This window comes from Ambystoma mexicanum, chromosome 3p (assembly GCF_040938575.1).
Source record: "Ambystoma mexicanum isolate Mex_15411 chromosome 3p, UKY_AmexF1_1, whole genome shotgun sequence".
Lineage (NCBI taxonomy): Eukaryota > Metazoa > Chordata > Amphibia > Caudata > Ambystomatidae > Ambystoma > Ambystoma mexicanum.
The window spans coordinates 129915114-129931886 of record NC_090925.1 but is presented as its reverse complement, the minus strand read 5'-3'; the positions used below and the strand labels follow the sequence as shown (position 1 = coordinate 129931886).

At 45.1% G+C, this 16773-nt stretch overlaps 1 protein-coding gene across 2 annotated transcripts in view; it reads right to left on the bottom strand.

The window, feature by feature from the left end:
• The window catches only part of LOC138580158 (proteoglycan 4-like), a 1214734-nt gene that overhangs the window by 345700 nt on the left and 852261 nt on the right, over nt 1-16773 (bottom strand). The gene's annotated exons all lie outside the window — the stretch shown is intronic.

The window sequence follows — 16773 nt, the reverse complement described above, 5'->3', positions numbered from 1 at the left end:
ACAATGCTGCCTTAGCTCTTTTTGTTTATCATTTCCAGTACAGAGATTTGAAGATGTTAAATGACGCAAGGACTTTTCCGTGGGGCACCAACTATATATGTGGTGCCGCCCTGACAGCTTCCACCCGGAGCAACAATGCACAGGCCATATAATACACAGCCCATTCCAAGTCCAACAGTTTCCTGAATAATTTCTAGAACAAGAGAACTGGCAGAATTCCAAGGGGAGGAGGACAGGTAGATGAGGAATCTGCAGAGGAGACATTTCCATCAGAACCAATGTTGTCACAGATGCACCAGGCAGGAAGAGTTGGAAGGGATGGAGGGTCATTAAGAAGAACTTTCAATACAATGATATTGGAATCTGTTTTCAATCCACAGAAAAATGGAAGCTGAGAGTAGAATGCCACATGCTTTCAGAAACACCCAAGTAATAGAAACATGTATGTGTCATTATAGATACACACTGGGAAGCCACTTGCCTTTACAAAGGAAGAGAGATGAAATGTAACTGAAAATCAAAATATCTATTATAAAACACAACATGTCTGCTGATAGATCAAACTATTGTTTGATTGCTATTAAAAGTAAAACATGTTTCAAATTAGACACCATGGGCCTCATTACGACCCTGCCAGTCCGGAAAGAACGGTGGTGGTAAAACCGCACCACTATTCTTTCCAGACCGGCTGATTCAGAGTCCTGCAGGTGGGAGGTGTCACTCCCAAAAGGTCTGACCTGGCGGGTTTAACACCACCCGTTTGCAGGCGGAAATGGAAACACTGGCTCCGTCATAGACGGAGCCAGTGTTTCCATTATCTCCATTCCCATGGAGTCCTATGGGACTCCATGGGAATGGGGACTTACAGAATTCCACCTCTGGAATTCCCGGGTCACCGGGGTCGTAATGCCCCGGTAATTCTGGGAATCACGGAGGGCGAATGGTAATACGGGTCCCGCGGTAACCTGCCGGTTTTTCCGGCACGGTTACCGCCAGACTCGTAATGAGGCCCCATGTCTCTTTTAATTCACCTGAAACCATGTGTTCATGCAGAAGTAACCATTATCTAAGCTTTTTGTAACATAAGAATCTCCAGATCCCATTAACATTCCACTTACATCAATGCATCAATATAGACACAGCAGCAGTAATTACTGAAGAAAAAATACCCTGTTTCTTAAACTTCAAAAATAGCATGAAATGCATTATTTATGCTGGAAATCCAGGCCAAAGCAGGCTTGTTAGCTAATCTGTAAAACCACCTTGGCAGGGTGCCATGAACCCAAAACCCTGGAATATATTAAGCCTGACCTCGTGGAAAATAGCCTATTAAAATAATAATTTGTTGAACAGAATGTTTTTCTCAAAATGACAGATGATTTACTGTTGAACGGAACGAACAACCGGATTTGCACAGTACCTTAAAACAGAGAAGAAGCTGTAGCTGAGGCAGACGTTCCTGGTAGTTCCTGCAGGCTCACGGTTCCTGAAGCGACTGTCGGACGGACAAGAAGTAGGAAGACTGGAGGGTCCTGCGCTACCCAGGGAAGAAACCAGCAGCAGAGCAAAGCAACAAATAAAAAGTGCGCTCCTTAAAACCCAACAAGGGTCCGACCTTCCTGGCTATCCGGCCCACTGTAGCTCTGTACAGCGAATTTGACCAGAGGAGGGGTCCTGGCTTGCAGTTTGGGCGAACTGGTTGGTCCCACCAGCTCAAGGGAAGACGTTTCCTGGAGGATCTTCTCTGTCGTCAGATTCTGAAGATTTGAACCTGCAGCAGGGCTTCCCCGGGCGGTTCAGTCGTGGTAAGGGTCCTCTTCCGTCAGCTCCTAGTTGGTTAGTTCGTTCCAGTGGTGACTCTGCCTTTCCAGTCCCAGAGACCTGCTTTTTATGCAGTTTTCCCCATTCACACAGCCTGGCTGTCAATCACACAGCAGGGTGGCGACTTGGGTTACCAAGGGAACCCATGGCAGGGGTCCTAAGACCCCTCCCTCACATCCTGCCTACCCAGAAGCTTTCAAAAAGACGGCGAACAAAGGGACCAAACCTGGTTTGGCGCGCAGAGAAAAACACGAGAAAGACATTTACAAAAAGAAATGGTAAATAAACCCAGCCAGAACGGTAATAAAATATATATGGTCAAGCGCGTTTATGTTTGAGGCTAATATAATAGCCTAAAATATTCCATGGTTATTTAAGATAACCGCAGTATAAAAAATTGGGTATATACCACTACCACTAAAGGGAGCGAAACAATGCTACAAGAGACATAGACAAAAAGGGATAAGAATTAACCCTTTCTAATACTCCATGTAAGATGGGGTGAACTAGGTCTGTGGTTTAAAGAGACTATGATAAAGTTAATGGCAACTTTACCTTTTCTGGGGGACAGCAGTCAGCCCCAGAAAATGGAGTCGGTGGGAAGTCTCAAAGATATACAGGTGGGTTTGCTCTGACAACTGGATTTTGGGGGGTACTCTTTTTTTATATAGTGCCCATTGGGTTATTTAGTCATGACACACGTGTTCAATCATGTGTAATAAAAGTGAAATCTAAACACTAATAGACTTGCGGATTAACATCTTCATATAAAGTAAAGGTGCATTTATTCATTTTGCATTTCAACATAAATATTTAGTTTTTTACTTTTGCATTTAAATTTTTATAAATTCAAAGAAGTTTTTGGCAAACATAATTCAATTTTGATGCCTAGGAGTTAAAATCGTAACCACCACCTACTGGTGGCAAGTGACAAACAAGTTAAATTTATGTAAACATATTCCAACCAATGTTCAAAACAGTATAAAGAGCTATTGGTTTTCTTTAGCCAGGCTTGGGGTGACCTAACACGTGGTCAAAGGGAAGTCTCAAAGACAACCCTGTGTCAATGCACTGAAGGTGCTGTGTAACACATATGAAAAAATGAGGCTATGGAGTAGGTGAGGCTCCATTGCCCAAGATCACACAAAAAGTAGAAATACACTTAGCAAAACACATGTAAGAGTGGGAAAAAGGCTCACACTCTTACCAGGTGAAAAAAAGAAATCCTATAAATCCAGCAAAGCTGATGAGGGACTCATTAGGCAAAAGAAATCAGCCATTTATGTGAATTCTCCCTAATACTCGCCCCCCTTCCCCTGAGACTAAGGGACAGGAGGATTAAATCCACTCCTGGATGAACCTCTACCTCTAGTCAGTTAAAAACATCCTAGAGAGACCATCAGCATTTTGGTGGTGACATCCTGCTCTGTGCTCAATGGTAAAATCAAACCATTTCAGGCAGATTGACCATCTTATAAGTTTTGGGTTCTCCCCTTTCATTTGCATTAACCATCTCAAGGGTTGGTGGTCTGTCTGAATCACAAATGTAGATCCATACAAGTATGGTCTAAACCTCTTCAGAGCCCACACAATGGCAAAACATTTGCGCTCTATGGTTGCCCACCTTGTTTCTGGTTCCCTCAGTTTCCTACTGATGAAGCAAATGGGATGCTCCTTACCTTTCTCATCCAGTTGACTAAGGACTGCACCTATAACTATATTGGATGCATCTGTCTGCACAATGAAGGGTTGGTGATAATCAGGAGCTCTTACGACTGGAGCTTGACAAAGGGCTTTCTTCAGGTTTTCAAAGGCTTGAGTGCACTCCTCATTCCAGCTAACCTTTTTAGGGAATGTTGGAGAGGAGATCACATTGAAGGGAGAAGCTATGGACCCACAATTCTCTATGAAATTCCTGTAGTACCCAGTGAGACCTAGGAAAGCTCTCACTTGGGTTTGAGTAGTAGGGGTGGCCCAGTTTTGCACAGCCTGTTCTTTGCTGGGCAATCGCCTTATTTCTCCTCCTCCTACCTCATGACCAAGGTAGACCACTTTACTCTGACCAATTTGACATTTGCTTGCCTTTATGGTCAGATGGGCCTGCTCAAGAGCCTGCAAAACATATCCCAGGTGATCAATATGTTCTTTCCATGTAGGGCTGAACACTGCAATGTCATCCAAGTATGCCATGCATAAGTCCTCCATCCCATTCAGAACTTGATTAACCATCCTTTGAAATGTAGCAGGTGCATTCTTTAGTCCAAAAGGCATAACCTTAAACTGGTAGAGGCTTGCTGGGGTGGAAAATGCAGTTTTCACCTTGGCATGGTCTGTCAGTGCTATTTGCCAATAGCCTAATGTTAGATCAAATGTACTGAGGTACTTGGCTGAACCAAGTCTATCCACCAGTTCGCACTCCTCCTGTTGTTCAGAAATCAGTTGAGAAGAGAGATTAACTCCTTCTATCTTTTCATCTAAAGGTTGGCCCCTGAGGAGGTCAGGTAGAGGTTCACTCTCCTCTTCCTCTTGAGCTGAAGCTAGAAGCAAATATCCTACTTCTGCTCTCGAGACATAAGCCTTTAAACGGTTGGTGTGAAAGACTCTGGGAGCCTCCTTAGGTCTGCCTAAGTCCACCAAATAGTTCACCTCTCCAGGTTTGCCCACAAGCTTAAAGGGTCCTATCCATGTGTCCTGCAAGGCCCTCTGCCTTGTTGGCACCATAACTAATACAAGCTGGTCTTGAGTAAACTCAACCATGCTGGCCTTCGGGTCATGCCAATGTTTGACCAGAGCCTGACCTGCTTTCAAGTTATCACTTGCTTCTGCCATCATGTGAGACATTCTCCTCCGGAGACCTATCACATAGTCACTCTGACTGGCTTGGGGGAAGGAGCACTCTCCAACCCCTACTTGATTAGGGCCAATGGACCTCTGACTGGATGGCCATACAGAAGGTCAAAGGGACTGTAACCAACTCCCTCCTGAGGGACTTCTCTATATGCAAAGAGAAGGCATGGCAGTAGAAGGTCCCACTTTCTCTTAAGGGGTTCTTCTAAGGCACCTATCATGCTCTTCATAGTACGATTAAACCACTCTACCAGTCCATTTGTCTGGGGATGGTAGGCTGTAGAGAACTTGTAAGTGACACCACAGTTTTTCCACATGGCTTGCATGTAGTGGGACATAAAATTGGATCCCCTGTCGGATATCACTTCCTTAGGAAACCCTACTCTGGTAAAAAATACCAAGTAGAGCCTTAGCCACAGCCTGAGCCGTAACAGTTCTCATAGGTATGGCTTCTGGGTATCTTGTAGCATGGTCTACTACAACCAGGATAAACCTGTTCCCTGCAGATGTGGAAGGGTCAAGGGGACCGACAATGTCAATGCCCACCCTCTCAAAAGGAACTCCGACCAGTGGGAGAGGCACCAAGTGTGCCACATTCTTTGCTCCACTCTTGCCAGAGGTTTGCCAAGTGTGACAGCTCCTACAGAATTTGTCAACTTCTGAACCCATTTTAGGCCAGTAGAAGTAAGGAGAGAGCCTTTCTGTCACGTTTAAAGGTACTTTCCCGTTCGCCCTCCTCACCTGATTAGTCAGAGGTGTATTTATGCCCTTCTGAAATCTTCTTTCTTCATTCCTTCTTGGGTTCCTTTGACTTCTTCTCCTTCTTTTTGTGTAAATAGGGACAAGCTCCCTCGGAGGCCACCTTGTCCTGTTAGTGTGAAGAATGAAAGCGCCCCCCAAGGAGCAAGCTCCCAAAATCTTCCACGGGAAAAAGCCTTGCAATGGCAGACAAAAACCCAGTTAAGATGGAGTTTAACCTCGAAGGATTGGAACAGTCCTTTTTGTTAATGTAAGTCTTTCTTGAATGATGAATGACTGGTAACAGGTCTTCAGGGTTTATTCAAGTCCTCTTTCCCAAATAATAAAAGGGAAAGCAAGCGGAGTAACACAATGGATTGTTGAATGAATAAACTGAAAGAAAGACTGGAAGTGAAGAAATGACCCGTCAAAGAGAAGGCAGCGGAAACAACATGGGAGAGCAAAAATACAGCACAGAAAAGTTGAAGATCGGCTGCCAACAGAAATCAGACAGAGAAAGATAACGACCAGCGCTAAGCAGGTAAGAGGTACAGGTAAGTGATAAATTAAATATAGAAGGAAGCGAAAGAGGAATCCACGCGTAACGTGACACCAACCTCAAAAATGGGTGGAGTCACGGAACGTTACCGATTTAAGGCAAGTGGGAAGAATAACAGAAAGGAATAAATAAAGAAAGTCTAAGCAGCAGCGCACCAAAGTACGAAAAATATAGAAATAACTAAAACGGATAGAAATCAAGAATCAAAGGAAATTAACAAATGAAATAGCAGAGAGAAATAGTAGAACGAGGAAAAGGATATAGGCGTGAAAGGTAGAGAAAGGCAAACGCTAACCAGAGCAGAAATAAACAAAGCACAAGCTGAAAAACACGGGAAATACCAAGAAAGATAGAAGTAGAAATCAGATATAGATCTGAAGAAAAAAAGCCCAAAAGAGTGAAAACACAAAAGATATGCACAACGAGCAAAAATGCGAGCGTAGCCAAGAAACGGCCAAAAACGGAGCGGCTTCCAGACGGATACAACGCAAGTATCCAGAAGCGTGTACCTATAAACATCCATCGGCCATATTGGAAGGAGACTAGACCGCTAACCACGGTTCTAGTGTACAGAACTGTTCAAACTCCATCTCTTCCAAAGCCGCCAAGGGCGGAACATGACAGTATACCCCCTTCATAACCCCCTTCCACCTGGTTTGGCCGGGTAAAGAAGATGAAAGTGCCAAACAAGACGAGGAGCATTGAGGTGGTGTACTGGCTCCCATGTTCTTTCTGACTTCGAAGAGCCCTTCCAGTGAAACAGATACTGTAAGGATCCCCTTTTGTATCTAGAATCCACTAATCGACCCACCTCGTAGATGTCAGGAGCAGGTTGGTCAGAAGGAGTCACGGCTGGGGTAGTTCTTCCAAAAGAATCCTTAATGTATGCCTTAAGGAGGGACGTATGGGACGTATGGAATACTGGATGCACTCTCCAAAGGGAATGAGGCAACCTCAACTTGAAGGCTACTGGACTGATCTTGGAGGCGATAGGAAAAGGACCAATAAATTGGGGGGCAAATTCCCCTCGATGTACCCATCTAGGCAAGAACTTGGTAGACAGCCAAACTAGAGAGCCAATCTTCCAGTCCGGGTTGGGATTGCGGTGTCGATCGGCATACCGCTTATTGGTCTTCCGACTTGTCTTCAAGGCCTCCAAGGCATCTTTATGTATCTGCTGTAAAGATGTTGTCAATCTGGAAAAATGAATACCCTTCATTTGAATGATAGACGTAACTTGATGGCCGTGGGCCAACCGTCTTATGCACCGAATTGGAGAAATATGAACTTCTATGCTTGACCGACGAGCTGCCATTTTAAATATAGTAAGAATCGCCATTTTGCTTGTTAACCATTGATCATTGCTTTTTGTCTAAAAACTGCTTTGCAGCTTGCAATTCTTGCGGATTCTGCTTACTCTGCTCAACTGTTAACATTGTTGTCTGAATATGAAAGGACAAGGTCGCGGGACTGAAGAGTTTGCTGAAACTCCTCATGAGTAGCCCAGAGAGGAATGCCCACGCTCCCTCTCTGTAGCCTTGGGAGGAAGCTGCAGGGCATTTAATCAATTCACAGCTGCCAGCCAGTCTCGTACGATGGTAGAATATGTTAGAATAATACAGTTAAAGGCTTGAATTATGCTTCTCTTCCGGCCCCTCCTCGCAAAACCCTTTAGAACGTGTCGGCCCCCAGGACACGAATAGTACCTCATAGATAGCAAGGCTTGGAATGTGGATCTTCCCCCGTGTACAGATTGCTTCCAAGAACAGAACCACCGTGTTCTAAAAGATGCCTCCGCACTTTCTAAATTGCACATTGTTACTAGAATAGACATCGAAAGCATTATAATCGTCATACTTGTCGGATATGTCCATCGTCATCCCGAGTTCAAAGGAACTTAATACAGAGGGGTGTTGAACATGACTTTGCTGATTGTATGATATGCATTTTGTATATATGTAACTGATGTACGTAATTCGCTCTCTTGCGTCCCTCGAGGTCTAGGAAACTCACGTCGCGGGGCGTGAGATCAGAATTGGCCAATTTATACTATCTTTTGCTTGCAATAAACCCTAGCATTGGGAATTTGAAACCTCGTGTCTGACGCATCTTTTCGTGTATGGTCATTGCCTTGTTTCCATAGCACGAGGGACCCCAGGGGCCCCTTTCAAGATGGCGCCCGAATAGGGACCCTCCCTCACTTGCCCCATCGTATACGTTGTAACGGAGTAAAGGCGGAAGAACGGCGAGGACGGGGCGGTTGAGACGGGATCAAGAAGTGTACGTGGCACCATGTAGAAGAGAGGAGAGATTGCTTCCGCAGATCTGCACACATCTGATCCCTGATCGACGTACCGGGCCAGAGGGCAAAGGAGGCGAGGGTCCCGAGACGAGGCAGAAGCCAGAGAAGCGCAGACACGACGTGGGGAGAGGTTGCGTTAGAACAGGCGACTTGTTTTATCAGGTGAGTCATTCCCCGATTCAAAGAGAAACCTGATTTTTGGTAGAGTGTTGATTTTGCAAACTCAAACGTCCAGGTAAAAGTGGCTAACCAAAGGGGAAGGTTAAAGAAACATGCCTGGAGTACTGTCCACTTTAGCGGGGATTTTCAGCTGCGGTAGACAGTCCTTGGAATATGGCCAAAGTGCACTGCCTGGGGGAATGCCGGCTTATGATATGTATGCGAAATATGGTGTGGGTGCGATAATATTTTGTGAAATTTGGCATATGCAAACTAGAAAGCAACCCGACCATCAGTGGCCGATTAATGGTAGTTTTGAGATGGGGAGGATAGATAACCTAGAGAGGGTGCTGATTAGAAAGAAAGCGCGACCTGCAGCTTTTGAGACCGTCAAAGATAGGAGGAGGGAAGCGATGCTCCGACTAAGGAGTAGAGAGAAGCATGCGCGTAGGCATAAAACGAAGCTTGAGATAGCAGAAGAGAAGGAAGAGGAGGAGTGGACTGAGAGTCTAAGACGGGAAGGGAGACGGGACCAGATGAACATAGACAGAATATACCTGCAGCGGGAACTACACATAGCAGATGAATTAAAGGAACATTTGTTAACTAACACGGGTCGAGGCACAAAACCAGAATCGAAACCAAACACGCCAGCAGTGACTGCGCGGGCCCAACCAATAGCTCTCATACCCCCTCCCGCAGTCCGAGCACTTCCCCTCACGCAAGCATTAACCCAAGCCCCGCCCACAGCACGAGCACTCCCACAAGCGCAGACCGCGGACACACAATTTCCCAGCACCCAGCAAGGCCCTTCACAGATGCCACCTGTGTCACTTGTCCCATCCGCACCTCCCGCTCTAGAGACAGATTCAGCACCATCCGCCCCTCCCGAAGTCGAGATTGAGACTGGGGAGGCGAGAGGCGGGGCTGAAGGAACAGGATTTGGACGGGTAACTTGAAGCGCAATCAGCAAAGAGAGAAAGATTGAATTACGACAAGAGGCAGAAATGTACATAGAAGGAAATGATGAGACGGCAGCATTGGCCTCATTGTATGGGTACCGAAGAAGAGACGAGAGACAGGTAGTGTTGGAATGCATGGGGGAAATTCTGGTGGGAGAATGGAAAAAGATACTTGGGAATTTACCACCACAGAGGTTGTTAGATTTGAATAAGTTAGCACGCAGTGAGCAAAGAGATGAGGATATAAGAAAACATGTGCACAAACTGATTGAAGTAAAAAATGAAATGGAAGACAGATAGTATAGTAGAGAGTTTATTAAGAAAGGTACGAAGGAGGCGTCAAGGTTGAGTATAAAAAAATCATGGCCGAGAGTTTTTCCAGGTGGTACAAAGCATTTGCCGGTTCCGGGACAGATAGGCGATAAACAAAGATTGCAGGTATGGGTAGGGGAAACAATGCGATGGATGTCGAACAAAAGAACGTCAGTAAAAGAAGTAAGTGAGATATGTAATGGGTACCCATTGGAGATGAGAAAGGAAGCAATACAAACGATAGTAGGGATGTTACTGCAGGTCATTGGATACAATAGAGGTAGAGGTATTGCACAAGGCCGGGGAAATTTTATTAATATGCATGGGGTGTCATTGGGATTAAATCAATGTGCGTACTGTAAGGAGGAAGGACACTGGCGAGCGCAATGCCCGCACCTACAAAATAGAGGTGGGTTTGGTCAGAGAAGGCCTCATAGAGGACATCAGGGGTCGAACGGCCCAAGCAGAAGTAACATGCAGCAGCAGCAGCAGGGATATACCAATGGAGGTACTCAAACCCAATCATATGGCCAAAACCAAGCACAACAGAACCAGACATTGAACCAAAGTGTTTCGAACCAAAATCAGGGCGGGCAGGGCCAACAGAGAAATGATCAGAGTGGAGGAAATCGAGGGGGAAATGGGAATATTTTTGATACACAACCAAACACGTATTATAGCAGTAGCGGTGACTACACATTGGACGATGTGATATTTTTGCGATAGGACATCCCACGACAGGGGTCGGAACCAGTGTCTATTCCCATGAATCAGAGAGGACCCTACATAGAAATGAGAGTCGGGAATAAAGAGCACCGTTTCCTTGTAGATACAGGGGCACAGATGTGTTCAATAGACCACCACTTGGTTCCGGAGATACCACTGTCGGGGAAGAAGAATGTTTCTGTAGGGTTCGCAGGTACACCAGTAATTAACCCCATGTCCGAAGCTGTCCCAATTTTAATAGGACCATTTATGGAGCAGTCTCCATTTCTTTTGACAGAGAATTGTAGAGAGAACTTGCTAGGATTAAATTTGTTGAGAAAATTGGGGGCAGTCATACATTGTACGGCAGACGGGGTGTTCCTCACGATGTGGCCTCACGAGGCACCGGTGACGGAATTCATGTCAAAAGAGTTGCCAGAAGAGTTAAGTGGAGTACCAACCTGTCTGTGGGCAATGCATGATAATGATGTAGGATGCTTGAAAATAGAGCCGGCAAAAATAACTTTGAAAGAAGGTGTAACACTACCACGAATTCCCCAGTATAAAATTTCTGTTGAACGTGAGAAGGGATTGAAAAGCATTGTTACTGACCTGGTGAGATTGGGGGTGGTTGAGGAAATTGCAGGGAGCACGTGCAACAGCCCGATTCTTCCAGTTTACAAGAAAGGAGGCAATGAAGTACCCTATCGTTTCATAATTGATCTGCGCGCATTAAACAAAGTGGTAGACCCACAATTCCCTTTGGTCCCAGATGTCACAACAATACTGACAATGATACCGGCCACTGCAGAATACTTTAGTGTAGTTGATTTGAAGAACTCATTCTTTAGCATCCCAGTGGATAAAAGCAGCAGATATCTGTTTGCGTTCACTCTAGGAGGTCGATCATTCACATTCACACGCTTTCCACAAGGATATACAGAAAGCCCGAGCATTTACAGCAGAGCGCTAAAAGAGCAGCTAGACATGCTAGAACTACCCGAAGGTTGCGTACTCTTGCAGTACATAGATGACTTGTTATTAGCTGCTGACACGAAAGAGATCTGCAAAGAAAGTACTGTATTACTCTTGACACATTTAGCGACCCATGGTCATAAGGCAAGTTTGAAGAAATTCCAGTATAATCAGAAGGAGGTGTCTTATTTGGGATACCTACTTTCGAAAGAAGGGAGAAGATTAACACCAGAACGCATAAAAAGTATTTCTAATATGCCTATTCCAAAAACTCAAAAAGGAGTGAGAGCTGTAATAGGCATGGCCTCTTATTGTCGGCAGTGGATCAGTAATTTTGCGTTGATTGTGAAGCCGATGATAAAATTGACTAAAAAAGATGCAGAGATGCCTTTGCAGTGGGATGAGGAATGTCAGAAAGCGTTTGAGCAATTGAAAGTTGCATTGTGTGCTGCGCCAGTTTTAGGCACTCCTAACTATAAAAAGATCTTCAGATTATTTGTGAGTGAGAGTGAAGGATGTGCATTGGCGGTTTTGACACAGGAACAAGGTGGAAGAAATAGGCCGTGCGGCTATTTTTCTTGCGCGTTGGACCCTGTAGCGCGCGCCCTACCACGATGTTTGCGATCCGTCGCAGCGGCTGCTGCATCAGTGAAACAAACGGAAGGAATGGTATTGGGGCACACTTTAATTCTGATGGTGCCACATGCTATAGACGTTCTATTAAATAGGACGCAGACGCAAATCCTCACCTCAGGTAGACTGACAAGATATGAGCTCATCTTGTTTGCACCCCACATCCAAATTATGAGGTGTAGCGCATTAAATCCTGCAGAATTAATGCCACTGCCCATAGCAGAAATTGGTGACAACGAATCACCACCCCATGATTGTTTAATAATCACTGAAGAAGAAACAAAGGGAAGGTTTGATTTGAGCGATATCCCACAAAAAGAGCCAGATGGGGAGTTATTTTGCGATGGCTCTCGTTTTAAATTACCTGATGGCACATCAACGCTGCATATGCAATTACTACCCTAAAGAGAGTTGTAGAAAGCAGAAGGATCCCCTACAATTCGGTACAAGCCGCAGAAATAATAGCACTGACCCGAGCCTGTGAACTCTCTGAGAATCTGAACTTAAACATTTATACTGACAGCCAGTACGCCTTTGGCGTGGTTCACAATTTTGGCCGACTTTGGGCTGAGAGGGGTTTCTTGACATCACATGGAGCCAGGATTCAGCATGGCCCTTTGATTGTGCGATTGTTGTCTGCGCTCACGTTTCCAAAGCGCCTAGCTATAGTAAAGTGCGAGGCGCATAAGAAAGTAACATGCAGAGTGGGAGAGGGAAACGTGTTTGCAGACAGGATTGCGAAGCAAACAGCCACCGATTTGGGGAATAAAATGATGACAGTACAGACTGAGGAAGTACCTTGTATGATAGAGAATGGAGTTGCCACAGTCGAAGAAATGCAGGCTGAGGCCACGACCGAAGAGATTCAGGGGTGGGCTGGGGGCTTTGCTGAGTTAGATTTGGAAGGATGTTGGGTGGACAAGGAAACAAAGAACTGGATGTTGCCAAATTGTTACGTAACTGCAATGGTTATAATGGCGCATAGCCCTACCCACATTTGCACAAAGAAAATGGTACAGCATTTATCCACAGTATGGAAGAATGAGCACATAAAAAAGAATGCAGAAAGGCTAGTGCAGAATTGTATCACGTGCCTGCAACACAATGTAGGAAAGGGAACCGTGACTCCAGCAGGTAGTTTCGGTCCACCCTCTATGCTGTTTGAGGTGGTCCATTTTGATTTCATAGAAATGGAAAGGTTCCAGAACTACAAGTACGTGTTAGTGGTAATCTGTGCATTCAGCAAGTGGGTGGAGGCATATCCTTTAAAAGACTGTACTGCCATGTCCACAGCAAAAGTAATGCTGAAGGAGTATTTCTCTCGGTTTGGGTTGCCTCGTGTCCTGTGGTCAGACAACGGCCCCCACTTTGTGGGCGCAGTAGTGCTACAGATCTGTGCAGGTCTGCAAATAGAGAAGCGATTCCACAGTTCCAGGCATCCCAGTTCTGCCGGGCTTGTGGAGAGACACAACGGAATCCTGAAGTCAAAGATAGCGAAAGTTTGCGCTGGGAGCAAGTTGAGTTGGGTGGATGCATTACCCCTAGCGCTGTTGTGTATGCGCACGTCTGTGCAGGCTAAGACTGGGCTCTCCCCTTATGAGATTATAATGGGGAGGACCAGCAAATGTATGGTGCGCACCGCAGCCCAGAAAAGTATGTGAGGTCGAGCATCCTATGTTAAGCCCTTACCGTGGACTTTTAATACAAAAGTTGCGTTTGATTCATCAGCAGGTGCAGGAGGCGTTGCCGATGCAATATACAGGACCGGGGCACTCACTGGAGCCTGGGAGCTGGGTGCTAATCAGAAACTTTGAACGGAAGACAGCATTAGCACCCAGGTGGCGCGGCCCCTATCAAGTACTTTTGGCAACACAGACGGCCATCCGAGTGGACGGACTCAAGGCATGGATCCATGCTACCCATGCCAAAAGGTTCCCAGCGTCACTGAAAACTCCCAGCGTCACTGAAAACTTTGCCTGATCCAGATGACGAGAAAAAGACAACGGTCTCGGAAATGAAAGAAACTGTTGCCAGTCCAGTGCCACAGCATCAGCCTGAGCGAGAAGTGAAAGTTGAAACAAAGCGCAAATGAGAAGTGAAATTCGAAGCAGAGTCTGAGGAGGCTGCCAGTAAGGGGGAAGGGCGAAAAGTGCCCCAACGTTGCTCAGCGGAAACAACATCACTGCCGAACGACACAAACCCTGCATTGCAAACACAAGCAGAAACAACGCATGCACCCCTTTGGCGCCCACCAGTTCTCGCGAATGCACCAAAACCAGAGAAAGAAACTACATCATTGCCACGAAGCCCATCGCTGCCCATCATTGTGCCACAGGCTGACACTGAGCCTGATACTGGAAATACACGGGCACTATTCACGGATCATACAATAGCAGGAGTGAATCGATATAATCTGCGGCCTCGACAGGCAAAGTGATCCACAGATCTTTGGTGCTTTTCTTTTTGGCCTTTGGTTCTACTCACGAACGGAGTAGGAACCAGGGGCGTAAAGGAGAGAAGTGTGAGAATTGTGCAAGTCGGACAATTCAAAACTCACGGCTCCTCGGTGCGCTTATAAAGTACATGTGTCCTAAGCCAGAGCAGGACAAGCTGGATGCACATGGTACTCTATCAATAAAGAACTGTTCAGAAATCGTCTGAGCAGTGGGAGAAAGAACAACTAATCTTGCTCGGGAGGGGATAAATGATCCAGGCTGTGAAAAGGCTGGGAGAATTGAACTGTGACATTTTTCATTGAACTTTTCTGGCATCAAGAACGAGAGACATTCACGACGAACTTCGCCAACAAGAAGAAGGACGATGAAGAACAAGTCAAGACCGGTTTCAGCCTCCTCCTGCACCCCTGCTAAAAAAATAATAGATTTAGAGACTGTAAATTTAGGGAAAAAGCATGGTAAAAGGAATAAGGTACTGATTTGGACATTGGTCCTATGTTTCTTAAGTATGATAGTACCAACAATAACAGCTATTACACTATGGTTCCTGGAGTACGTACACCCATTAGAAACACTTTTGCCAAAAACAGCTACTGAAAGCCCGGTTCATGTAATCACTGGTACTTTACCCCCAATGGAAGAAAGACCTAGAGAAGGTTACGGCAACAATACATTGTTGCTCATCATGAACATGACCCATGCGGTGTCAAAGAAAAAAGATTGCTTGGTTTGCGCCCATTTACCACAGCACGGTGGGAAAGGGATAGGCTGGTATGTACAACCATTGCCATTGATTTATTCCTGCGAAGTAACGTTAAGTGCAATGTTCTTTGGGAAATGGAACAAGAGTAATACAGGTCAGCTAGATGAGACCAATATGAATGAATTTGAGGAAGTAATCATGAGACCTGTGGGTTGTTCCATATTCCAAAAAACTCGCGTATTTGCACTAGAACCTGTGAGAAAGAATACACGAAAAATAACTAGACTAGAAAGATTACATAGGCAGAATAGACCAACCCCGCCAGCAGAAAGAACATCAGTAATGACATTTCGGATGAGGGATGAATGGAACAAAGATGCTGTGCCCCCTGCCTATGCAGTGGATCACAGCCCCAAAACTGCTCCCCTATGTCTACAGAAAAAGGGTTCCTATAAAGTAGGAACGTTTAGCAACTGCCTGAACATAGTGGTTTTAAAACATGAAATAGAACCTGTGTACGTGGGAGACCCTGTTTATTTTATATGTGGAGAAAAAGCATATCCATGGTTACCTAGGAACTGGGGAGGTACATGCTACCTAGGTCTACTGTTTCCAGGAGTGTTCCTCTTGGAGACAGCAGAAGTAGCCAGCCGAACAAAAAGTAGAACTCAAAGGAGTAGTGAGGATGGAATGATAGCAATGGATATAGCCAAATCATTTATACCGTTCTTGATCCTTATAGAAAACTCTTACAATATAAGAAAACTGTCTGGAATATTACAAAAAACGATAGATTCCACAATGGATATTTTATTGAATATGACGTTAGAAGAAAAAGGAATAAGACTGATGGCACTTCAAAACAGGATGGCTCTCGATATAATATTAGTTGATCGTGGGGGAGTTTGCAAGCTCGTAAAAACTGCATGCTGTGTGTATATAGATGACTACTCCCCTACAATATTTAAAGCGATCTTGAAATTACTTGTCATAAGTTCCACACTCTCTACTGAAGCAGGGGGTTAGGGGATAGAATCCTGGTTATGGGGATTATTGCGGTCTTGGGGATGGAAGTTAATTTCGATACTAATGATGGTACTCGGGATATTCATAACATGCTGCTGTTGCATACAATGCTTACCAATAATATGCACTGAAATAACTGATGGATGTACTAAGGGATGTATGCACATGGTGTTGAGAGGAAAACAAACGCATGGCCGGAATAACAGAGACACTGAGGAAACAAAAATAGTAAAACAATTCATGGCGATAGACATTAATGATGGAGATGATTCAGATGCAGATACTCCAGACTCCTCCTCAGAAGAGGAGGATACAATGAATAAATAAGACGTTTGGCACACGGCCAAAAGGAGGGTTTGTCAATCTGGAAAAATGAATACCCTTCATTTGAATGATAGACGTAACTTGATGGCCGTGGGCCAACCGTCTTATGCACCGAATTGGAGAAATATGAACTGCTATGCTTGACCGACGAGCGGCCATTTTAAATATAGTAAGAATCGCCATTTTGCTTGTTAACCATTGCTCATTGCTTTTTATCTAAAAACTGCTTTGCAGCTTGCAATTCTTGCGGA